Below are 27,554 nucleotides of genomic sequence, written 5' to 3'. Positions count from 1 at the left end.
TTGAGATGTGTTGCTGTCATGAAATTTCAAATGAGCCAATATTTGGCATGAAATTTCAAAATGTCTCACTTTCGACATTTGATATGTTGTCTATGTTCTATTGTGAATACAATATCAGTTTTTGAGATTTGTTGAAAGATACATCTCACGGATGCGCCGGGACACATCATCAGTGATGTAACCTGGGGTCATTGGGTGTTTCGGGTCTTTCAACATCAGACACCCTCGCCCAGGCGACCCGACCGGAGGTGATCAGACTCTGGCCTGTGTCCCAGCAGCACTCGCCCACGGATCTGCCCTCTTAATCCATAGCCACCTTGTGGCTTTCTCGGCGGCTTCAGTCGCGGACCTGATAGCCTTCTACTTCGCCTCCCCTGTGAGGCCCAGCACTGAGAGAACTTTGCAGAGGGACCGCCCTGCAAATCCTCGGCAGCCCACCTCCAGTGGTTCACAGAAGGTTTTCCAGCCCTGACTCCTACACTCGTTCACCAGTTCCTGGTACTTGGCGCGTTTCCTTTCGTTGGCCTCATCCATGCGCTCTTCCCAAGGAACTGTGAGTTCCAGCATGATCAATTGCTTGGTGGATTCTGACAAAAGGATCATGTCTGGTCGGAGCCGCGTAGATGTTATCCTGGCTGGAAACTTCAGCTGTTTGCCTAGATCTACTTGTAGTTGCCAGTCAGCCGCGGTGGTGAGGAGGCCTGACCTTGCCCGTGGTTGTTTCTCGGGCTTCTCTCCGGCTCTATGGAACTTGATGGTCTGTACCCTGCTATGGCTCTTGGTGGTGCTGATGGCTGTGGCTATGCTGTCAGCAACTGCCTTAAGGACCTGGTCGTGGCGCCAACGATAGCGCCCTTCTCCAAGGGCTTTTGGGCAGCTGCTGAGGAGGTGTTCCAGGGATCCCCGTCCTGGACACTGGGGACAAGATGGTGTTTCTATTTTTCCCCAGACATGGAGGTTACTTGGGCTTGGTAGAATGTCATACACGGCCTGGACTAAGAATCTGATGTTATGAACGTCTGCACTCCAGAGGTTGAACCAAGTGACCTTCCGTTGCAGAGCATTCTCCCACTTAGTCCATGATCCTTGTTGCCCCATTCCCATCATCCTGCTAGTTCGCTCTTCCTCCATGCCTGCCTGCACCTCCTTCTGAATAAGGTGCTGTTGCTCTTTACCCTGGGCCTTGTCTGCCCTGGTTGTCGGGAAGTAGCCCACACCTGCGCGCCCTGAGGCTATGGACCCCACCAGTGCTTTCTGCCTCAGCCGTGACTCCACCACCTCCAGAGCTTTGTCTGCCCTCCATTTCCTTGCTGTTCATACCTAGATACCAGCAGATGCCACCTTTTCATCGCTTGATTCCCTGTACTGCAGGATTTCCCGTGTTCTGGACACCTTGAACACTTCAGTGAGTCCACTGAACGGGAGCTGCAAGATGTTGCTGCTGCCATACAGGGCAGAACTGCTCAGACTGCGGGGTAGGCCAAGCCATCTTCACAAAAAGCTGCTTATCTTCTGCTCCATGGCCTCAACTGTTGTAATGGGCACCGCATACACCAGCAGAGGCCACAGCACCCGGGGGAATATGGAATGCTGATAAATCCATGCCTTAAACCTCCCAGGTAGGCCTGATGTATCGACATGCCTCAACCAGTCCTCCAGCTCTTTGTTGGTTCTGTGGATTGATGTAGAGTCTTTGAGGCTGCAGTCAAAATACTTCCCCAGGCTCTTAACTGGCTGCTCTATAATAGATGGGATGTTGGTTCCAGCCAGAGTGAAGTGGAACTTGTCCGTCACTTTTCCCTTCTTGAGCACTAGAGACCTAGATTTCACCGGCTTAAAACTCATCCTTGCCCATGTGATGAGCTTCTCTAGGCCTTGAAGGACCCATCTACTGCCTGGGACAGATGTGGTGGTGACAGTTAGATCGTCCATAAAAGCTCTTACAGGGGGCTGGTGTACTCCTGATTTTGTCAAGGGTCCCCTACACTCCACTTCTGCTGACTTGACTATCATATTCATGGCGAGGGCAAACAAAATGATGGAGATTGTGCAGCCAGTTATTATGCCTTTCTCCAGTCGATGCCAGTCTGATGTCCCTGACCCAGCAGTGACTCTTAGCCTGAAATTGTTGTAGTAATCCAGGATAAGGTCTGTGACTTTGCTGGGAACATGATGCCGCAGGAGTGCAAGCTCAATAAGCTTATGTGGTATGGAGCCGTACGCATTGGCAAGATCCAGCCACAGTATGGTCAGATCTCCCTTTCCTTCACGTGCCTCCCTGATGAGCTGTGTCACCACGCCTGAGTGTTCCAGACAGCCAGGCACTCCAGGAATCCTGCCCTTCTGCACAGAGGTGTCAATGTAGCCGTTTTTCAGAAGAAACTCCGTTAGCCGTCGTGATAAGATACTGAAAAATATCTTGCCTTCGACGCTTAGCAGTGAGATGGTTCTAAACTGGCTGATGTCCTTGGAGTTTTCTTCTTTTGGGATCCACACACCCTCTGCACATCTCCACTGGCCTGCAACCTTTCCCCTGCACCAGATCACCCTCAAAATCTTCCACAGGTGACGGAGAAGTTGAGGGCAGCGCTTGTACACGGTGTATGGAACACCACTGGGGCTCGGGGCTGAAGCTATTCTGGCTCCCTTCACAACCTCCTGAACTTCAGTCCAGCTGGACTCTCTCATTGCGAACTCCGCTGTCGGAGCTTGAGGGCTTATCAGGGCCCTCTGTGGTCCTAGCTCCTGCTCTCTCTCTGGGTCACTGAGGGTGTTGTGCAAGAAGGCATTTGCCTCTGCAAGCGAGCACATGAGGCTACCACTACGCCTATCCCCTAGCAGCTTCTTAGTGAAGTTGAAAGAGTTGGAGATGAAGGCAGCACGCTTCCTTGCTCTTTCCTTCTCCCGCTTTCTGTGTCCCTCTGCCCGGCGTAGCGTCATGAGCTTCTTCCTCAGTATGTTGCGAAGCTCAATGAGTGGTTGTTTTTCCTCCTCTCTAGCCACCTTGTACTGTTTCCTGAGGCTGCAGAGTTCTTGACGTAGTTTGTGGATCTGGGCGGCTCTGCGGTTTAACGTATAGCTGTTCTTAACGCTCCTGCTCTCATGGTAGCCAAACCTCTCTGCAGCATAGCTGACAATGATCGCCGTCATGGTCTCCAGCTGCTTATCCACCTCTCCCTTGATGGTAATCTCCAAGATTTGGCTCACGTCTGCATCAAACTGTGCCCATACTATGTGGCTGTTTGCTGAAGGCCACTTGATCCGCTTTGATTGGACTGTTCTGCAAGGATTCAGAGGCTCTACTGCACGGAGGGGCTGGGCACTGTGGGGTGCTTCCGGGCCGGGCTCCTCCTGCGTCTCACCAGAACCAGGTCCTGTGCGTTGCAGTATGCTCTCTTGGTCCCTACACTTCATCCTGGCCAGATGTAAATTATTGCATTCCGTTTTTATTTACAATCTGTACTTTGTCCCAACTTTTTTGGAATCGGGGTTGTAAATATGTATTGCAAAGGAGTTTATGTAGTAAATTTTACAAGCAAATATCTCCATTTCTGACTTTTTGTAAAAAGGTATATTGGTCAAAGCTCTTGATGTATGCATCATTGGAAAGATTTTTAGATGAACTTTCATGAAAACACAATAACTCAATTGTGAAAAATTGACCCATGTGACTGGTTTTGTAATGGAGGCTCATTCATATATATATATATATATATATATATACACACGCACGATTATATATATTGCCTTACCACAGTAGTAGGTACCATTTTTATGATGGTCTTTGGTATGAGCCGACCACAAGTAGAACTCACAATCTCCAAGTCACAAGGCAGACACACTAACCACGAGGCCAACTCACAGTCACATTAGATTGACAAGGGTTTTACTGGGAAATTTTTCATACTTTCATGCAACCATGTAATATATAGATATAGATATAGATATATAGATATAGGGGCGGCACGGTGGTGTAGTGGTTAGCGCTGTCACCTCACAGCAAGAAGGTCTGGGTTCGAGCCCCGTGGCTAACGAGGGCCTTTCTGTGCGGAGTTTGCATGTTCTCCCTATGTCCGCGTGGGTTTCCTCTGGGTGCTCCGGTTTCCCCCACAGTCCAAAGACATGCAGGTTAGGTTAACTGGTGACTCTGAGTTGACCGTAGGTGTGAATGTGAGTGTGAATGGTTGTCTGTGTCTATGTGTCAGCCCTGTGATGACCTGACGACTTGTCCAGGGTGTACCCCGCCTTTCGCCTGTAGTCAGCTGGGATAGGCTCCAGCTTGCCTGCGACCCTGTAGAACAGGATAAAGCGGCTAGAGATGATGAGATGAGATTATATATATATATATATATATATATATATATGATATTACATGGTTGCATGAAGATATGAAGTTTATCTTCCAGTGATGAATATATTCATGAGTGAGCAAAGCGAACAAGTGAAAATATTTTCAACACAAGAAGATAAACTTCATTTTGAACTGGTTTATCATTTTGACAATGCATGTCCAGTCAGCAGGAAAACACTGGAATGGTGTCAGCAGAATGAAATATCGGAAAATATTTCACTCAAATCCGCAATGTATTTCACTGCGAGTTTTTCAACAGAGAAGATAAACTCTATATCTTCAAGCCAACATGTGATGTTCTTTTTTATTATATTGACACATTCACAAACAAAGTATGCAAATTTATAAGAACAATTCACTGATTTCCTCACGAGTGACAAAGATTTATGTCATAGTTTTGGATCTCCATGTCCCAGATGTAGCTTGTATGAAAAATTTCCCAGTAAAACCCTTGTGTCCATCTAACATGACCGTGAGTTGGCCTAGTGGTTAGCGTGTCTGCCTCGTGACTAGGAGATTGCGAGTTCTACTTCTGGTTGGGTCATACCAAAGACCATCATAAAAATGGTACCTACTACTGTCTGGTAAGGCATGCTGCAATATAGATGTGAATGGGGAAGTCAAACTCTTGCGGTTACCAGAGGACTAGCCCCCCACTGTAACCCTAGCTGTATAGGCGAGAGGCTGAGGGCTACTAAAATGAAGCTCAGCACCGCACCCATAAGCCTCAGAGAGCTGGTTAGTAGTGGGACAGGAGACTGCCTGGGAAGACCAGATTCTGGCATGAGAGGAACTTTAACTTTTTTTTTGTCCATATAATGTATATATTCTGGTGAATGCAGAGGTCATGCAATACATTTAACACTACAGGCCGATAGTATGCAATCAAGCATCAAGTCAGTATACTAACAACAAGCACAACAAAACATGTATTTTGACAAAATGTTTATTTTATTGAATCTAACAAAAGTTGCAGTAAACCTGGGTGTTAAATGCAAAATTTACAGCAAAATAAACACTGTTGCTATAGACATTTATTCAAACCATTTTTTGTATTGTTAAAAATATTACTGTCTGTTACTTCCTAATATTCATTTTAAAAATTATTTTTAATTAATACTATTAAGTTAGTGTTACTTCCGAACTTTTGGCTTGTCGTGTAGATAGTTAGCTTGTAACAATGCCATCTTAAGTCATTCACACACATTATGTCAATGTAAAATGTGTATTGAGTTAAAGTTTGCCTTCTGGACAAACAGCACACACAAAAGGTCTCGTCCTAAAGACTTATTTGTATGGATTCAGAGAACAAGCTCTTCAGCACAATGCCTGCAGTTGGTTACTACTGAAGGTGGTATGGCACTGCGCTTATGCTGAAATAACATGCCTATTCTTAAGCATTTTTAAAAAAATAATGACTGATAGTAATCAAAACAGCATATTTAGGATACTCTCACGTACAGTCCTGAAACCCCACAACAGTATAATCAGTCACCTAGTCTTAATGAACAACAATTTACTGATCAAATACCTGTGTAGTTAAATGAATCCCTTAATACTTTGACATCCTTACATTATATGAAAGCTATGGTATTAATAGATTTGTTGTATATAGTGTTTAAAGCATGAGGAGGAAAATATATCTATTATATTTCATCAGATAGCTAATTTTATGTTGGTGAGCTTCTCTGTGTGTGTGTGTGTGTGTGTGTGTGTGATAGAGAATAGAGATAGTAAAACGACAAGGGTGTCAGCCTGAGAAAGAAAAAAGATTGAGTGAGAGAGATAAACAGAAACAGGGGGGTGGTTTTCAACAATAAATCAAGTTCCTCACTAATCTATTTAGCATGCTTTCACCATTATCCTGTCAGTGAAACAGCTAATTAATTAACTGATTCTACAAAGAAGAGGTTTTGAATGAGCCCATTTAGGTAATTACTACCAAGAGCCGTTTGGGCAACTCATTTACTGCAGCTGCACAAGCACTCTGTCCTTATCCTGTAACATTAGGAAAATGACAACGAATGTAGGTTATATATGTGGTTATTTGTGTGTGTTCTTAATGGTGATGACAGATGTGGGGAAAGAACTGAAATGTATCACATTTACCCATTTCATACTACATTTATTAACAACAAATAAGAGTTTATGTCCAAATTATGTACTTTAAAACTACTGAGGTATTTTTACAACTTGGTTGCAGGCTTTAGCTTGTTGGGTTGATAAATGGGTTGATAATGGGTAATCCAGCATGCTGGGATGGGGTTGAGGATCTGAATGGGAACAGGCATGTAACATCAAGATTAATTTTCTGGGAAAAAGTAGGAGATCGCAAGTTTGAATGATGTCGGAGCCATCCATGGGTGGGAGGCAAGGAAGTGAAATTGGCTATGCTGTCTGGGTGAGAGGGATGGCCTACTCTCTCCTCTGTCAATCATAGTGATACTAGCCAGTCATGGGTGTCTGTGAACTGACGTATGCTTCATGTATACATGCATGCATGCATTCCTCAGAATATATTAAGCTGCCCTCTGATGCAGCCTGAGCAGCAGTTCATAAAGATGCATTTGGTTGGCTTCTTGTGTCTCAGAGGAAGCACGTTAGCCTTCACCTTCCCTAGTTGGTAGCTGTTGTATGATACCAGAGAGCTGGTGGGTGGGAATTGGCAAGTGTCCAAATTGGGTAGAAAAAAGGAGGTTTCTTTTCTGGAATTTTCTACAGCACCTGTCAAGACAAAGTAGCAACCAGAAAAAAACAAAACCTGAAGTAAAAGAAAAGAGCTGCAACTGCAAGAAGCTTTTGTTAATTTAGTTCACAACCTTTTAATGTGTAGTTTGGTTTGACAGCCAGTGTTAGTCTGCTGACAAAAATATGTTAACTAATGTTATTTGGGGTGAAAATATGGGGCTGAAGTTGACAAATTTGTCTTTTTGCAAGAATTTTTAAATGTAATTATCAGGCTTGTAGTACTCAAGTCCAGCACTTGGACTTTAGTCCAACTTGTGCCCTAATTTTAAGGACTCATGACTCAACTTGGACTTGAGCACTGATGATTCGGACTTGAACTCGGACTCATGCATCAACTGCATTCAGACTCGTAAATTGGAGATGAGGACTCGGATTTTTTCTTTATTTTTTGTAACATGCCATAATATTGGTGGCATGGTGGTGTAGTGGTTAGCACTGTTGCCTCATAGCAAGAAGGTCCTGGGTTTGAGCCCAGCGGCCAACGAGGGCCTTTCTGTGTGGAGTTTGCATGTTCTCCCCGTGTCTGCATGGGTTTCCTCCAAAGACATACCCGTACAGATTAGGCTAATTGATGGCTCTAAATTGACCGTAGGTGTGAGTGTGAATGGTTGTTTGTCTCTATATGTTAGCCCTGCGATGACCTGGTGACTTGTCCAGGGTGTACCCTGCCTCTCACCCGACTCCAACTTGCCCGTGACCCTGTAAAGGATAAGTGACTACAGATAATGGATGGATGGATGCCATAATAATTTGGCATAAGATATTTATACCTACATTAATTTTTGTACTAATTTCATGCAAGAGTGTCACACCTGTGCGCCTTGGTGTGTGTATCAGATAGACTCTCGGGTGCGCTCCGGACAGCATGCGCACCAAGCGGACTCTCACACATGCACCATAAACAACTTGCACCTGCACATGATTCAGGCACAATCAGTGCACCTATATAAAAACTGTAAAAACACACTTACTTTGGGGAGTATTGAGTTGCATTGTTGACACATTACCAAGCTTTATTTCCTTGTTTGGTTTCCTGATCCCTGATTTCCTGTTTCTCGTCTTTGATTCTGCTGAGTCTATGATAGCCTGTCTGTGCCTCACTCGACCTATTGCCTGTTTCACCGTTTTACGATTTTTCCTGCCGTTCTGGATTGTTTACTCATCTTCACTTGTATTAATAAATACACCTTCTGCACTTACGTACATCTGTCTCCCAACCATCTCTGACAGAATACTTCACACTTCCTGACAAAGAGAACGCACATTCACCTGTTCATACATCATGTTCAGGAACAAACTAATGTTAATGGCACTAAAACAGCCACCGTCAAATGGTGTGGTTTGACTCGCCTCGGACTTGACTCAAAATGTTTTTAATGACTTGGACTTGATTCGGACTTGAACACTGGGGACTCGAGACTGGACTCGGACTTGAGGTTTAGTTACTTGACTACAACACTGGCAATTATTAGATAATTAAATTTAAAGTTAGGATTAAGTTACCTACATTTGGGGTGCTACATTACAACTAACCTTACTAATAACTAAAATTCTCTGCGTTTCAACACAATATAATGTGATTTCAATTGTTAAGGCAAAAATTCAATATTTGATAACACTGAATCTGCAATTTTATTATACAATTTTGATTATGAAGGCCACAACTAGATATTTGATGATAGTTGAGAAACACAGTTTTCATAATTTTTTCTGTAAAGAAAAACGGCCACCTAAAGTTTTTTGTGCTCGTGTGGAACCCCCCCACCCCCCACCCACACACATTATAATCATAATAATTGGTCACTGTAGCAATGTAGTCATTGTTACCCATAATGCTGTCAACATCCTATTCCAACCGTGCTGGGTTAAACTAATCCATACTTGGTTGAATTCATATTGGACCAAGCACTGAGTTTATAAATTGATCCAATTTTTTAACTGAGCAGTTTTTAAAGAGTAGTGGCTACAAACTTATAATTACATTATATAAATTAGAAATCAAATGATCAAATATTGATCTATTGTTAAAAGCTAAACTATCAGATATAATACCAAAGATACACTACTGAGGAACACCACATATGAAAACCAGATATTTTAACTATAAATTCAACAACCAAAATTTACTGGATACATGATTGATAACTCTACCATTACATTTCAAGCTTGATTATCCCTGAGGAAAACTACTAGTATAAAAATAGTGGGGCGTGTTATAATGCTAGATCTGCTCAATAATAGATACGTTCAACATGACAAATCATTACAATTGAAACTTGTTTCAAATACAAAGAATCCCATGTACCTCAAAGAAATGCTGAACTCTTTGGAGCAGTGGAAATCTTTGATCTAATTATCTTTCCCCTTCTAAACAGCCAATGTTCACATACAAAAGTGATTGTAATCATTCATTCACTATGGACACACATAAAAGCTTCGAGTACAAAGCTCATGAATCTGATCACAATACACTGCACCTAATCAAAGCTGTAGCAGAAGAACATGAAAATCTCAGTGGGACAACTAGTGTGGGAAAATGCATCGTCTTCCAAAACAATGTGGATATCAATGTTCAGAGAATGACTCAACTGACAAAAGGGCCAGTGAAGATCATTCTACTGAGCCTGGTGCTGTGGTCAGTGTTTTTAATCACCTATGGCTTCAGAGAGAACCAAAAAGGGGAGGCTGAAACCCTCTCCATCGGCTTGGTGTTTCTTTATCAATATGGCTCAATCCTTTCAGCGACTCTCTTTTCATCCTGGCTGTGTTCGCCATTAGCCCCTGCAACCTCCTGTTTGTTTGGCTGGGACTTAGGGATCTTTGGACTGAAAGGGGACAGTCATGTTGGGAGGAGGAGATTAATAGATAGACATTGAAAAAAGAGTTGAGGGGTAAAGCTTTGAAGAAGGTTGGTGTGAAAGGGGCATTGATCAAGATGTAGATGACCCAGGATACAACCCTGGGGCAACAAACAACCATTAGACTTATTTATTAATTTTATATTCTCTCTCTCTCTCTCTCTCTCTCTCTCTCTCTCTCTCTTTGTGTGTGTACACACACACACACACACACACACACACACACACACACACACACACACACACACACAGAGGCCACTTTAATAGGAACTTGTTCTTGATTCTAAGATTCCTGTTCTTACTGTAGCTGCAAGAGTGGAACCCAATGTGGTCTTCTGATGTTGCATGCTGAGATGCTTTTCTGCTCACCATGGTTGTAAAGAGTTGCTTTGAGTTGCTATATCCTTCCTGGCAGCTCAAACCAATCTGTCCATTTTCCTCTGACCTCTTTTATCAACAAGACGTTTCTACCCACAGAACCGTTGCTCACTCAATGTTTTTTTTTTTGCACCATTTTGTGTAAACACTAGAGACTGTTGTGTGTGAAAACCCCAGGGGATCAGCAGTTTCTAAAATATTCAAACCAGTCCATCTGGCACTAACACTCATGCCACAGTCTCGTCTCGTCTCGTCTTCTTCCGCTTTATCCGGGACCGGGTCACGGAGGCAGCAGTCTAAGCATGGAAGCCCAAACTTCCCTCTCCCCAGACACCTTGGTCAGCTTCTCGGGAAGAACACCGAGGCGCTCCCAGGCCAGCCGAGAAACATAGTCCCTCCAGCATGTCCTGGGTCTTCCGCAGGGCCTCCTCCCAGGGGGACATGCCTGGAACACCTCCCCAGGGAGGCATCCAGGAGGCATCCAGGAGGCATCCGAAAAAGATGCCCGAGCCACCTCAGCTGGTTCCTCTCGATGTGGAGGAGCAGCGGCTCTACTCCGAGCTCCTCCCGAGTGACTGTGCTTCTCACCCTATCTCTAAGGGAGCGCCCAGCCACCCTGTGAAGGAAACTCATTTCGGCTGCTTGTATCCACGATCTTGTTCTTTCGGTCATTACCCAAAGCTCATGACCATAGGTGAGAGTCGGAACATAGATCGACTGGTAAACTGAGAGCTTCGCCTTTTGGCTCAGCTCCTTCTTCACCACGACGGACCGGTAAAGCGACCACATCACTGCGGAGGCTGCACCGATCCGCCTGTCAATCTCACGCTCCATCCTTCCCTCACTCGTGAACAAGATCCCGAGATACTTAAACTCTTCCACTTGAGGCAGGACTTCTCCACCAACCTGGAGAGGGCAAGCCACCCTTTTCCGGTCGAGAACCATGGCCTCGGACTTGGAGGTGCTGATTCTCATCCCAGCCGCTTCACACTCGACTGCAAACCGCCCCAGTGCATGCTGGAGGTCCTGGTTTGAAGAAGCCAACAGGAAAACATCATCCGCAAAAAGCAGAGATGAAATCCTGTGGTTCCCAAACAGGATTCCTTCCGGCCCCTGGCTGCGCCTAGAAATTCTGTCCATAAAAATTATGAACAGAACTGGTGACAAAGGGCAGCCCTGCTGGAGTCCAACATGCACTGGGAACAGGTCTGACTTACTGCCGGCAATGCGAACCAGACTCCTGCTCCGTTCGTACAGGGACCGGACAGCCCTTAGCAAAGAGCCCCGAACCCCATACTCCCAAAGCACCCCCTCACAGAATACCACAGGGGACACGGTCGAATGCCTTCTCCAGATCCACAAAGCACATGTGGACTGGTTGGGCAAACTCCCATGAACCCTCGAGCACCCTATGAAGGGTATAGAGCTGGTCCAGTGTTCCGCGACCAGGACGAAAACTGCATTGTTCCTCCTGGATCCGAGGTTCGACTATTGGTCGAATTCTCCTCTCCAGTACCCTAGAGTAAACTTTCCCCAGGAGACTGAGAAGTGTGATTCCCCTATAATTGGAGCACACTCTCCGGTCCCCTTTCTTAAAAAGAGGGACCACCACCCCAGTCTGCCACTCCAGAGGCACTGTCCCTGACCGCCACGCGATGTTGCAGAGGTGTGTCAACCAAGACAGCCCCACAACATCCAGAGACTTGAGATACTCAAGGCGGATCTCATCCACCCCCGGTGCCTTGCCACCGAGGAGCTTGCAAACCACCTCAGTGACTTCGGCTTGGGTAATGGACGAGTCCACCTCTGAGTCATCAGCCTCAGTCTCCTCAATGGAAGACATGACGGTGGGATTGAGGAGATCCTCAAAGTATTCCTTCCAACGCCCGACAATGTCCCCAGTCGAGGTCAACAGCTCCCCACCCGCACTGTAAACAGTGTTGGCAGAGTACTGCTTCCCCCTCCTGAGGCGCCGGATGGTTTGCCAGAATTTCTTCAAGGCCAACCGATAGTCCTTCTCCATGGCCTCCCTGAACTCCTCCCAGTTCCGAGTTTTTGCCTCCGCAACTGCCCGAGCTGCAGCACGCCTGGCCTGCCGATACCCGTCAGCTGCCTCAGGGGTCCTGGAGGTCAACATGGCCCGATAGGACTCCTTCTTCAGCTTGACAGCATCCCTTACTTCCGGTGTCCACCACCGGGTTTGGGGATTGCCGCCACGACAGGCACCGGAGACCTTGCGGCCACAGCTCCGAACAGCTGCGTCCACAATGGAGGTAGAGAACATGGTCCACTCAGACTCAATGTCCCCCGCCTCCCTCGGAAGCTGGGAAAAGCTCTCCCGGAGGTGGGAGTTAAAGACCTCCCCAACAGAGTGCTCGGCCAGACATTCCCAGCAGACCCTCACCATACGTTTGGGCCTGCCAGGTCTGTCCAGCTTCCTCCTCCACCAGCGGATCCAACTCACCACCAGGTGGTGATCAGTTGACAGCTCAGCCCCTCTTTTCACCCGAGTGTCCAAGACATAGGGCCGGAGATCAGATGAAACGACAACAAAGTCTATCATCGACCTCCGACCTAAGGTGTCCTGGTGCCACGTGCACTTAGGGACACCCCTATGCTCAAACATGGTGTTCGTTATGGACAAACCGTGACTAGCACAGAAGTCCAATAACAAAACACCACTTGGGTTCAGATTGGGGAGGCCATTCCTCCCAACCACGCCCCTCCAGGTGTCACTGTTGTCGCCCACGTGAGCATTGAAGTCCCCCAGTAACACAATGGAGTCCCCAGTCTGAGCACCCCTCAGTACCTCTCCCAGGGACTCCAAGAAGGCCGGATACTCTACACTGCTATTCGGCCCGTAGGCACAAACAACAGCAAGAGCCCTCTCCCCAATCTGAAGGCGCAGAGAGGTGACCCTCTCGTTCACTGGGGTAAACTCCAACACATGGCGGCTGAGCTGGGGAGCTATAAGCAAGCCCACACCAGCCCGCCGCCGCTCACCATGGGCGACTCCAGAGAAGTGGAGAGTCCAGCCCCTCTCGAGGAGCTGGGTTCCAGAGCCCAAGCTGTGCGTGGAGGTGAGCCCGGCTATCTCTAGGCGGTACCTCTCAACCTCCCGCACAAGCTCAGGCTCTTTCCCCCCCAGCGAAGTGACATTCCATGTCCCAACAGCTAGCCGCTGTGCCCGGGGATCAGGTCGTCAAGGCCCCTGCCTTCGACTGCCACCCAATCCACACTGCACCAGTCCCCTACTGCTACCTCTGTGGGTGGTGAACCCACAGGAGGTCGGGCCCACGTCACCTCTTCGGGCTGAGCCCGGCCGGGCCCCATGGGCAAAGGCCCGGCCACTAAGCGCTTGCATATGAGCCCCAACCCCAGGCCTGGCTCCAGGGTGGGGCCCCAGCTGTGCCATACCGGGCGACGTCAGGGTCCTTGATGGTTTCTCCATAAGGGTTTTGGTGAACTGCTCTTGGTCTGGCCTGTCACCTAGGACCTGTCTGCCTTGGGAAACCCTAACAAGGGCATAATGCCCCCGACAACATAGCTCCTAGGATCATTCAAGCACACAAACCCCTCCACCACAATAAGGTGGCAGTTCTAGGAGGGGCTCATGCCACAGTGAAAGTCACAATTTGAGATCACAATTTTTCCCATTCTGATGTTTGAAGTGAACATTAACTGAAGCTCTTGATTTGTATCTGCATGAGTTTATGTACTGTGCTGCTGTCAAGGGACTGGCTGATTTAGATAACGGGTGTTCCTAATAAAGTGGCTGGTGTGTATGTGTGTGTGTGTGTGTGTATAATCAATCCATTCATTCATCTTCAGTAACTGCATTACTGTGCTTAAGGGTTGTAATGTATCCACAGCCCATTCTGGGAATATCCTGGAACAAGGCAGGAGGATACACCCCAAAGGAATGCTGGCCAGTTTAGTATAGTCAGTCCACCTGCTGGAATGCTTTTGGACAGTTGGAGGAAACTGGAGAACCCAGAGGGAACCCTTGCAAACACAGGACAGCATGCAAAATGCCATATAGACAGTAACCCAAGCTCAGATGTGAACTCATGACCCTGAAACTGTGAGTTAGCAACGCTACCCCCTGCACCACTATGCCACTCTGAACAAGATTTTCAATTGAATTTTGGCTAATTCCTGGTTGACACTCCAAGATATGTTCCCAATTTCACATTTTTTTTGTCCTTGGTTATTGTTCAGTCATCAGCACTTCTGCACTACAAGATTTACCCAAAACAAAGCACCACACACTTTCACATTTTGCATACAAGCTCTGGGACCAAGGAACTCATATAATATGTTGTGAACAAATGTAATTTCCTTTCAAAACCAAGATTTTGGCAAAGCCATGGCTGAAAAGAAGAAGTCATTGGTTGTTGGTATTTTATGCTTAAAAGCCAGATTGAGTTTAATTTCAGACAGGATTTTAAACATTTATTAATATTTAGCATTCAAAACTGGTGCTGCTATCATAACAAGAGTTGGACTATTGCTGGGTTTCAGTCACGTGACTTTTCGTAGTGGTTTTACCAGAAGTTAAATAGCTGGTGGTCCAAAATAGCTGCTGTAGTGCAAACAACTAGCGATAACTTATCAGAGTATGCTTGTAATCTAGAAGCCACTGCTCGCTTTGGATATATTCAGAAGATTGCTATGTGCAATGGAATCGACCCCTACAGTCTGGGAAAGAAGGGTTTGTCATATGATCTCGAAAACTACCCTTCGTCAAGTTTCCCAACATCTCAAGTCATCTGGTGTTGCAGACATCCTTCTACACCGCCAAACAGATGAAAGCGTGGAAGAATATGGAGGCTTACAACTATTTTGTATGTGGCTGGGTAAAGGACCTCGCTATCAAGTCGCTGCCAAATGAATCCTGTATTGTTTTTGCCTGTGTAAGTATGTTTTTTAAAAGCTTTTCATTTGCGTCTTTACAACGAAGTGCTGTAAATTGAAGTGTAAACAAACAGTTTGCTTGATTCTCACTTGTACTCGATCTTATCTCTCAGGTAAATAATTCACTAAAATCATCAGAAACCCTTGTAAAGACCTGGATCTTAGTTAAACAAGATGGAGAAGTGATCACGGCACATTGTAACTGTATGGCTGGGTAAGAATTTTGTTGCGACCTTCATGCATATGGACTTTGTGAGGAGTAAACAAAGAAACAGCTGGGGACTTTAGCACTTCGTGACTAAAAAAAGTACCATAAAATAATGACACATAGCAAGAAAAGTACTTGGAAAACACGAAGGACATAGCTGAGAGGGATATACAAACCTTTCACCAAGTCATCACTGCAAACTTGAGTATGCTTCGACTTGGCTCCCTTCGATTTCGGTGAGAGTTTCAAAAGCCACCTTTCTCTACGTCTTTTTGTGAAATCCTGTGTTTGTTCACCATTTTTTATTAGTTCACGGGGAACTGTGAAGAAATTTTTTTTATCAGTTTCACGGTTTGATCGATTAAAACAACCTAAAACAACACAAGTGTAAGGCATATTTCATGCGAGCAATGTGCCTTCCTCGTACAAATGCTTTGTCAACTGAGTTTGGTAGACCACCAGCTAAAGTTTTGAATAACTAATGAGGCAGATGTGACATCACGTGAAACCCAGCAATAACTACTCCACAGTACAGGGTAATCTGGGAAGATATTTGTTTCAGATGAGGTTGAAATTAGGATACCTTTTGAGATCATTAGTCACTGTGATAATCCTGTCGTGTGGGCCAGGCATAATCTACCAGATAATTTAGACACCAGACCAAACTCCAGGATACAGCCAGAGAAACACAGCCAATCTATGTAGTAAAAAAGTAAAAGAAATGTATTTTTACCATGACATACAGTGGTGCTTGAAAGTTTGTGAATCCTTTAGAATTTTCTATATTTCTGCATAAATATGAGCTAAAACATCATCAGATTTTCACACAAATCCTAAAAGTAGATAAAGAGAAGCCAGTTAAACAAATGAGACAAAAATATTATACTTGGTCATTTATTTATTGAGGAAAATGATCCAATATTGCATATCTGTGAGTGGCAAAAGTATGTGAACCTCTAGGGTTAGCAGTTAATTTGAAGGTGAAATTAGAGTCAGCTGTTTTCAATCAATGGGATGACAACCAGGTGTGAGTGGGCACCCTGTTTTATTTAAAGAACAGGGATCTATCAAAGTCTGATTTTCACAACACGTTTGTGGAAGTGTCCTCATGGCACGAACAAAGGAGATTTCTGAGGACCTCAGAAAAAGTGTTGTTGATGCTAGAAAAGGTTACAAAACCATCTCTAAAGAGTTTGGACTCCACCAATCCACAGTCAGACAGATTGTGTACAAATGGAGGAAATTCAAGACCATTGTTACCCTCCCCAGGAGTGGTCGACGAACAAAGATCACTCCAAGAGCAAGGTGTGTAATAGTCAGCGAGGTCACAAAGGACCCCAGGGTAACTTCTAAGTAACTGAAGGCTTCTCTCACATTGGCTAATGTTAATGTTCATGAGTCCACCATCAGGAGAACACTGAACAACAATGGTGTGCATGGCAGGGTTGCAAGGAGAAAGCCACTGCTCTCCAAAAAGAACACTGCGGTTCATCTGCAGTTTGCTAAAGATCATGTGGGCAAGCCAGAAGGCTATTGGAAAAATGTTTTGTAGATGGATGAGACCAAAATAGAACTTTTTGGTTTAAATGAGAAGCGTTATGTTTGGAGAAAGGAAAACACTGCATTCCAGCATAAGAACCTTATCCCATCTGTGAAACATGGTGGTGGTAGTATCATGGTTTGGGCCTGTTTTGCTGCATTTGGGCCAGGGTGGCTTGCCATTATTGATGGAACAATGAATTCTGAATTATACCAGCGAATTCTAAAGGAAAATGTCAGGACATCTGTCCATGAACTGAATCTCAAGAGAAGGTGGGTCATGCAGCAAGACAATGACCCTAAGCACACAAGCGAGCAGTTCATGTGAGGAAACCTACCAACATCCCAGAGTTGAAGCTGTTCTGTCTGGATAAATGGGCTAAAATTCCTCCAAGCCGGTGTGCAGGACTGATCAACAGTTACCGGAAAAGTTTAGTTGCAGTGATTGCTGCACAAGGGGGTCACACCAGATACTGAAAGCAAATGTTCACATACTTTTGCCACTCACAGATATTCAATATTGGATAATTTTCCTCAAAAAATAAATGACCAAGTATAATATTTTTGTCTCATTTGTTTAACTGGCTTCTCTTTACCTACTTTTAGGACTTGTGTGAAAATCTGATGATGTTTTAGGTCATATTTATGCAGAAATGTAGAAAATTCTAAAGGATTCACAAACTTTCAAGCACCACTGTCTAACTGTGATGGAAACTTGTTTTAGGAACAAAGAATCTCAGCTGCCTCAAGGAAAATGCTAAACTTTTAGGGCAGTGGCTGTCTTTGAAGAAATTCCCTTCAGCCTTCTAAACACTTAGTGTTCACACACAAAAGCAAACGTAAGCTCTTATTCAATGAGGATGCAAATACAAGCCACAAAGCCACTTCTAGTTGTCTGTGGTTAGTTAACTACCAGGGACATCGATGAAGTATACAGAGAATAAGACTATGACTAGAGGGAGGTAGAAATGTAGTGGGTGAAGAAGAGAGAATGTTTAATGATGAATTATGTTTCATTTTTTCTTTATAGAAAGAGTAAATTGTGGCTGAGGTGGATGAGTTGATCCTGCAGAAAGGAGCATAATTAAAGGAAAAGGGCAATTGTTATACAGCTGATGGGAATTTATAGCTGAAGCTCAGAGGAGCACACAGTCTGCAGTCAGGGCACACACACACACTGAACTGTACAAGATTGTTACATCCTCACGTACACAAGCACAGGTAGCAAATCTATCTTTTACAAATGCATACATGTACAGACAAACTGAAACTTCTTTTATATGCACATACAGTTTTGGTCAGAAGTTTACATACAGTGACATGAATGTCATCTTGGATATAAATGTCATGGCAATATTTGGGCTTTCAGTACTTTCTTTGAACTGTTCTTTTTCTGTGGCAGAATGATTGTACAGCATACATCTTTAATAAAAAAAAGTAGAATTTGGTGCATAAGTTTTAATTTTCTTTGGGTTTTCTGAAATCAACACAGGGTCAAAATTATATATACAGGGTCAAAAATTTACATACGCTCACTTAGATTATTAATTCAGAGGTGATGAAACTTCCAAAATATCTCTTATCTTGCCAAGGCTGAGGTCTCTTAACTTCCTGTTAGTGATCATGACTGACTACAGCTGGTAGCTTCTCTGTGCCTTCATAAAAAGGGTTTGTTTACAGCACTCATTGGATTGACCAACACACAGTAAAATGGGAAAGTCCAAGGAGCTCAGTGCAGATCTGAGAAAGAAGATTGCAGATATACACAACTCCGGAATGTCTCTTGGAGCCATTACTAAACAACTGCAAATTCCAAGATCAGTTCAAACAATAGTATCCAAGTTATTGTGAGGTGTAGTCACTTTGCCAAGCCACTTTGCTTGAAGAAAACCCAAACTGACACCCTCAGCTGAAAGGAAATTGGTTTGGATGGTCAGGAACAACCTGGGAACCACCATGACACAGCTCTGCCATGAACTGGAAGCTGATGGATCACTGTCTACAGTTCAGATCCCCATGGACTAAGAGGCTGCTATCCAAGAAATAACCTCCTGCTCCAAAATTGACACCTTTAAGCTTAACTAAAGTTTGAAGTTGACCACATGGACAAAGAAAAAGCCTTCTGGAGGATAGCTGTATGGACAGATGAGACAAAGATTGAGTTGTGTGGCCACAATGACCACCATGTACAGAGAGACACTGTACCAGCTGGTGGTGGTGGTGGTAGGATCATCATGCTCTGGGGCTGTTTTGCTGCCAGTGGAACTGGTTCATTGCACAAAGTGGATGGAATAATGAAGAAGGAGGACTACCTCAGAATTCTTCAGCATAAACCATCAGAAACTTGAACACGACTTGGGACTTACAACAGGACAATGAACCCAAACATGCATCAGAGCTGGTTGTGGAGGAGAAAGCAGGCTAACAGTAAGCTTAAAACAACTCTGGACTTCAACCCTATTGAAAATATATGGACCATGCTTATAAGTCGAGTCCATGCCAAGAAAAAAAAATTAATTGAACTCTACCAATTCTACCATGAAGAGTCATGAAACATCCAACCAGAATTCTACCAGAAGCTTGTTCATGGTAAACAAAAATGTTTGGTCAAGGTGAATCTTGCGAAGAGATATTTTACCCAAATATTAGATGTGCTGTATGTATAATTTTGACCATGTGTTGATTTCAGAAACCCAAAGAAAATTAAAATTTGTGCACCAAATTCTAGTGTTTTTAAATAATAGTTGTATGCTGTACATTCTGCCTCAGAAAAAGAACAGTTCAAAGAAATTACTGAAAGCCCAAATATTGCCATGACATTCGTATCCAAGATGACATTCATGTTACTGTATGTAAACTTCTGACCACAACTGAATGTGGTTACATGCATGCTAACACACTCTTCCCTGCCCACTGTGTAACTGTGTTTCGGTCTTGACCAACCCAGGCTGTGTATGGACTAGCCTGGGGTTAGCTGTTTTGAGTTCTTTATTTAGTGATACTTTATATGGTTGGTTTGTTTCCTTGGCTGTTTGAGTATTGGGATTTCAACAGAATATTACAGTATGTATTGCCATCACTTGTTCAGATGGCACTTGAACTTTCTTGTTTAGAAGTTCAGCACTTTGTGTACCTGATTTTTGCACTTGTTATACGCTGCTCTGGATAAAAGCGTCTGCTCAATGCCATGTAATGTAATGTAAGGCACACTGTAGCACTATTGCAGCTCAGGGAATGAGGAACTGTGAGACCAGGCTTGACAACTCAAAGTGTGCTTTATTTTTAGTTTAGAGATCACTTTTCAGTGACTATTTTTCTCTATAATCTTCTCTCTAAGATTACTGACCTCTCTGAAAGAACACAAAAAACACACATAAGTAAATTGTTGGTAATCAAACACAGGTACAACTCATCACACGTTACCTGCCAATTGTACCTGACTCCTTGCCGCCCACAGCTGATGCCTGGCTACACCCCTGTTGCCACACACACCTTCATATATGCTTGCAAATGTGCTCACACATTGTAAGATCATCTTCATTCTCCAGTAATATTTATTTTTCTTCAAATCAGTATATTATATATAGTGCCTGCCAGAATGATTCTCACATTCCATAAAAATGAGCAAAGGCAATAAGCATTACACACAATAATTCAAAGTTTCCAGCCAAACAACTGGATTATTTGTTATGAAAAATTATTTATCTTTTAATAGGAGCATTTTCTCTCAAAAATATGGGCCACACCCCCAAGAAATATTTTAACTATACACAGTATGTATATCTGTAACCCATCCACTGGGGTTGCACAAGCCAGTGCATTCTTAGTGCCAGTCCTAAGCCTGGATAGACTGCGGAGTGTTGCGTCAGGAAGGGCATCTGGTGTAAAACTTATGCCAAATCAAATGTGTGGATCATAAATCAGATTTCCATACTAGATTGGTCGAGGCCCGGTTTACTAACTACCACCACCAGTAGGGTGCATCAGTTGCCCCCTAAAAATGAAAAGTTCCTCCAATTATGATGCATTTTTGTTTTTATGTTCCTTTTGGTAAGAAAACACACTGGGTGAAATATTTTGACAAAATTCAAAAGTTTAATGGTGGCACCAGGAGCTCAAAGTTATGGAAAAAGCTGCTATTTTATGACTTTTATGACAAAATTTCGATCACTTTTCATGAAATATTATGGCACCTTATAGAGTATACCAAATATCTTAGACACACATTTTTAGTACATATTCTAAATATATTATCAAGCACAGTTTGAGTTTTAGCTGTTCATTGAATCATTGTTCAACTACTTTTAAACAATACAAATGTATTATGAATCACATTAATGCTTCTCAATCCCTTGCAAAGATTCTTAACATGATCTCTGGGTCACAAGAAATCAATAAATGGAGTCCAACATTGTGATTCGAACCTTATGCGAAAACATAAGCGTTTTTTGGTAAAAAATGAACCTCATGGTGCCACCATTAGACTTTTGAATATGGTCAAAAAATTTTACAGGATGTCTTTATTGGTGAAAAGGAACACCCAAACAAAAATGCATCAGATTTTATGAAAGTGAGGGCAACTGATGCACCCTAACCACCAGTACTGTGGGCCAGCATGGTGCCGAGGGAAACTATGCTACTGCAGCATGAAGGAGAAGGAGAGGGGGAAGGCATGTATAGAGGCAGCAAGAGAGGAGGAAGGGTAGGAGTGTAGAGGTGAGAATCTGAACTTTGATTGTTGGCACTATGACTGGTATACTGTGCGTGCAAGAGGCCAAAAGGAAGGAAAAGGCATATGGCAGGTTATATGAGAGGTTGACCACTTAGGAAGGGGAAAAGGATTTGTACCAGTTAGCTAAACAGTAGGGCCAAGCTGGGAAGGACATGCAGCAGGTTAGGGTGATGAAGGATAAAGATGGAAATCTACTGACAAATGAATAGAGTGGATTGAGAAGATGGAAGGGGCGGCACGGTGGTGTAGTGGTTAGCACTGTCGCCTCACAGCAAGAAGGTCCTAGGTTCGAGCCCCGGGGCCGGCGAGGGCCTTTCTGTGTGGAGTTTGCATGTTCTCCCCGTGTCTGCGTGGGTTTCCTCCGGGTGCTCCGGTTTCCCCCACAGTCCAAAGACATGCAGGTTAGGTTAACTGGTGACTCTAAATTGACCGTAGGTGTGAATGTGAGTGTGAATGGTTGTCTGTGTCTATGTGTCAGCCCTGTGATGACCTGGCGACTTGTCCAGGGTGTACCCCGCCTTTCGCCCGTAGTCAGCTGGGATAGGCTCCAGTTTGCCTGCGACCCTGTAGAAGGATAAAGCGGCTAGAGATAATGAGATGAGATGAGAAGATGGAAGGAGTAATTTGAGGTGCTGATGATTGAAGAAAATGAGAGAGAGAAAGCTGGATGGTATGGGGATTGTGAATCAGAATTTTGGGATTGTGAATCAGGAAGTGCAATGGATAAGCAAGAATGAAGTGAGGACAGCTGGGTCATTCCATGCCAAATCAACAAATATCTGACAAATTTATGCTCGACCATCTCAGATTTCAATGAAATTTGGAGGGCTCAGAGATACTATTAAAAGAAGTTAATCCCCAAAATTTGAGCTTCCTATCTCCAACGGTTTCAGAGATACAGGCATTTGAATTTTTCGATTTTTTTGCATTTTACTCAAAACATACATATTTCAAAGTGTAATATAATCTTTATTATGCAAGGTAGAAACCTAAAATTTTGCAGAGAGAGACTCAATGTCTTGTACTACAAGCTTCAACTTAGAATTTCAATGGTCATTGTATATTAGATGGTGATTTTAACAAGGAAATTAAAAAGACAAATTTGCATTTTTTGCATTTTTAATTCATTCTGGAAGCTTGCCTGTGGCAGTAATGCTTAAACTAAGAATGTTATTCAAATCTACACAGAAATATCTACCAATTTCAGTTTTACCAAGTCTCCACTATTCCTAGTTTGTCTGTAATAGGGTTTTGAAATTCGCCGATTTCTAAAACATGCCATTTTCAGTAGCAAGAACTCCAATGTGGGATAGCAGTTAGGAAGTTCATCTCATCTCATCTCATCTCATCTCATTATCTCTAGCCGCTTTATCCTTCTACAGGGTCGCAGGCAAGCTGGAGCCTATCCCAACTGACTACGGGCGAAAGGCGGGGTACACCCTGGACAAGTCGCCAGGTCATCACAGGGCTGACACATAGACAGACAACCATTCACACTCCCATTCACACCTACGGTCAATTTAGAGTCACCAGTTAACCTAACCTGCATGTCTTTGGACTGTGGGGGAAACCGGAGCACCCGGAGGAAACCCACGCGGACACGGGGAGAACATGCAAACTCCACACAGAAAGGCCCTCGCCGGCCCCGGGGCTCGAACCCAGGACCTTCTTGCTGTGAGGCGACAGCGCTAACCACTACACCACCGTGCCGCCCAGTTAGGAAGTTGTAAATTTTTTTTCAGTAATCCCCAAGACCCATATTTTATATTTCCAAATTTTTGTTCTGTGTCTCTCAAGTATTTTTAAACTACAGGGGTTTAAAAAAATCCATTTTCACCAAATTCGAATTTTTGATATATTTTCATATAACTGATATTTGAGGGTTAATAAATGCTTCAATAAGGCTCAAGTAGGTTAGGAGACATGTTTCTTCCTCAATTTTAAATAAAATTTCAATTAATGCTCAGTATTAATTATTTGTAAATTGATTTTAATCTAAGACTGTGTAACATTAGCAATCAATGACCAGCTATTGTGTACCAGTCAACAGCCAGCCTTATCAATATCAACACAGCACAATAGGTGACCTTTGATACCAGAACAGGTGGCTCATATCTTATAGTTTTAGAGTCTGTAAACTGCATACTTGTTCAGATAACATTATATTGCTTGGATTATATTAAATACGTTGTCATACAGAGCACTGAGAAAATTTACCAATGTTATTAACTGAATGTGTTTCTTTGCAAGGATTGGATATTTTGAATAGTTGACTAGGGAATTTAATTGTAGTTGCTTTCAATTTGAGATCAGTATAAATGAGTTTGTTCTTAGACATCTAGAAATGGCTGAACTTCCTCCCTGTTCTATAGGAATTGGACTAAAGAAAGATTCTGACTGCCATAAACTAACATACAACAGAAATTGTAAGTTAAATACACTCTGTCAGTATAGTTTGGAGCAAATTTCATTAATTAAACAGATAACTGAACTTGAGAACATTTCAAGCACAGACACAGTATGTCTGCATCATGAGAAACTGTTTCTAATGAAATATGAAGAGCTACAGAAAAGTTGTTGTGATCCATATGAAAGGCACAAGAAAAAAGTTAAAACAGAATTATGTTCAATTCTTCCTGAAACAGCAGGTTCACTTTCAAAACTGATAAATAAAAATATTAAACCTGGACAAAAATTGTGTTCTAAATGTTCACAGAGAGTGAAAGAACATTGAAGCCAAGCAGATTCAGCAGGTTCTACAGAATCAGAACAAGAGAGCATGTGTGTAGATGTGGATCCAACATACACTGGTGAGGTAGCTGAATCACTTGACAAAAGCCTTGTGTCAATTGGTTGCTCTCCACTGAAAATTGCCAAGTATAGCCACAAACAGAAAGCTGCATATGGCAAAGCAAAGCTGCAATGAGTAGAAGAAATTTTACATTCTAAAATGAAATTTTATTAATTAATGAAATTTGCTCCAAACTATACTGACTATTCTTCATATTTCATCAGAAACAGTTTCTCATGATGCAGACATACTGTGTTTGTGCTTGAAATGTTCTCAAGTTCAGTTATCTGTTTAATTAATGAAATTTGCTCCAAACTATACTGACAGAGTGTATTTAACTTACAATTTCTGTTATATGTTAGTTTATGGCAGTCAGAATCTTTCTTTAGTCCAATTCCTATAGAACAGGGAGGAAGTTCAGCCATTTCTAGATGTCTAAGAACAAACTCATTTATACTGATCTCAAATTGAAAGCAACTACAATTAAATTTCCTAGTCAACTATTCAAAATATCCAATCCTTGCAAAGAAACACATTCAGTTAATAACATTGGTAAATTTTCTCAATGCTCTGTATGACAATGTATTTAATATAATCCAAGCAATATAATGTTATCTGAACAAGTATGCAGTTTACAGACTCTAAAACTATAAGATATGAGCCACCTGTTCTGGTATCAAAGGTCACCTATTGTGCTGTGTTGATATTGATAAGGCTGGCTGTTGACTGGTACACAATAGCTGGTCATTGATTGCTAATGTTGCACAGTCTTAGATTAAAATCAATTTACAAATAATTAATACTGAGCATTAATTGAAATTTTATTTAAAATTGAGGAAGAAACATGTCTCCTAACCTACTTGAGCCTTATTGAAGCATTTATTAACCCTCAAATATCAGTTATATGAAAATATATCAAAAATTCGAATTTGGTGAAAATGGATTTTTTAAACCCCTGTAGTTTAAAAATACTTGAGAGACACAGAACAAAAATTTGGAAATATAAAATATGGGTCTTGGGGATTACTGAAAAAAAATTTACAACTTCCTAACTGCTATCCCACATTGGAGTTCTTGCTACTGAAAATGGCATGTTTTAGAAATCGGCGAATTTCAAAACCCTATTACAGACAAACTAGGAATAGTGGAGACTTGGCAAAACTGAAATTGGTAGATATTTCTGTGTAGATTTGAATAACATTCTTAGTTTAAGCATTACTGCCACAGGCAAGCTTCCAGAATGAGTTAAAAATGCAAATTTATCTTTTTAATTTCCTTGTTAAAATCACCATCTAATATACAATGACCATTGAAATTCTAAGTTGAAGCTTGTAGTACAAGACATTGAGTCTCTCTGTGCAAAATTTTAGGTTTCTATCTTGCATAGTAAAGATTATATTACACTTTGAAATATGTATGTTTTGAGCAAAAAACAAAAAAATCGAAAAATTCAAATGCCTGTATCTCTGAGACTATTGGTGATAGGAAGCTCAAGTTTTGGGGATTAACTTCTTTTAATAGTATCCCTGAGCCCTCCAAATTTCATTGAAATCTGAGATGGTCGAGCATAACCTCTTGTTGATTTGGCATGGAATGACCCAGCTATGAAAATTGGAATTGCGGTTGGTCCAGAAGACATACCTGTGGAGGCATGGAGGTGTTTAGGAGAGTTGGCAATGGAGTTCTTAGTTAGAGTGTTTAACACAATTTTGGAAACTGCAAGGATGCCTGAGGAGTTGAGAAGTGCACTGTACCAACTTTCAAGAATAAGGGTGATGTGCAAAGCTGTACTAACTATAGAGGTATAAAGTCGATCAGCCACACCATGAAGTTATGGGAAAGAGTAGTAGAATCTAGGGTAAGAGAGGTAGTGCTTAGTAAACAGCAGTATGGCTTTATGCCAGGAAAGAGCACTACAGATACAAGGTTTGCTTTGAGAATGTTGATGGAGAAGTATAGAGAAGGTCAGAAGGAACTACATTGTGACTTTGTGGAAAGCGTATGACAGGGTGCCAAGAGAGAAGGTGTGATATTGTATGAGGAAGTCAGGAGTGGCAGAGGAGTATATAAAAGTGGTGCAGGATATGTCTGAGGGCAGTGTGACAGTGGTGACGTGTGCAGTAGGAGTGATGGATGGGTTCAAGGTGGGTGTGGGATTAGATCATGGATTGGCTTTGAGCCATTTCTTATTTGCAATGGTGATGGACTGGTTGACGGAAAACATCAGGCAGGAGTCTCCATGGACTATGATGTTCACAGATGACATTGTGATATTTAATGAGGGCAGGGTGTAGGTTGAGGAGAGCCTGGAGAGGTGGAGGTATGCACTGGAGAGAAGAGGAATGAAAGTCAGTTGGAACAATACAAAATACATGTGTGCGAATGAGAGGGATGACAGTGGAATGGTGAGGATGCAAGGAATAGAGGTGGCAAAAATGGATGAGTTTAAATATTTAGTATCAACTGTTCAACATAATGAGGAGTGTGGAAGAGAGGTGAAGAAAAGAGTGCAGGTAGGGTGGAGTGGGTGGAGAAGAGTGCCAGGAGTGAGTTGCAACAGAAGGGTACCAGCAATAGTGAAAGGGAAAGTGTATAAGATGGGAGTGAGACCAGCCATGTTGTATGGGTTGAAGACTGTTACACTGATGAAAAGATCAGAGGCGGAGCTGGAGGCAGCAGAGGTAAAGGTGCTAAGATTTGCGTTGGGAGTGATGAAGATGGACTGGATTAGGAACAAGTATATTAGAGTATATTAGCCCAGGTTGGATGGTTTGGAGACAAAGCAAGAGAGATGAGATTGAATTGGTTTGGACATGTGTGGAGGAGAGATACTAAATATATTGGGAGAAGGATGCTGAAGATGGAGCTGCCAGGTAAGAGGAAAAGAGGAAGGCCAAAGAGGAGGTTTATGATTGTGGAGAGAGAGGACATGTAGGTGGTTGGCGTGACAGAGGAAGATGCTGAAGACAGCATGAAATAAAATGGATGATCCACTGTGACAACCCCTAACAGGGGCAGATGAAAAAAGAAGA

At 43.0% G+C, this 27,554-nt stretch overlaps 1 pseudogene; it reads right to left on the bottom strand.

Annotated features, from left to right (window-relative positions):
* Positions 1–252: 252 nt before the first annotated feature.
* On the bottom strand, positions 253–3,261 carry LOC132895788 (uncharacterized; annotated as a pseudogene).
* Between the last annotated feature and the right edge of the window lie 24,293 nt (positions 3,262–27,554).

Source organism: Neoarius graeffei, chromosome 12 (assembly GCF_027579695.1).
Source record: "Neoarius graeffei isolate fNeoGra1 chromosome 12, fNeoGra1.pri, whole genome shotgun sequence".
Lineage (NCBI taxonomy): Eukaryota > Metazoa > Chordata > Actinopteri > Siluriformes > Ariidae > Neoarius > Neoarius graeffei.
Note: the sequence above shows the minus strand (reverse complement) of the source record. Positions and strands in the feature narration are given on the sequence as shown.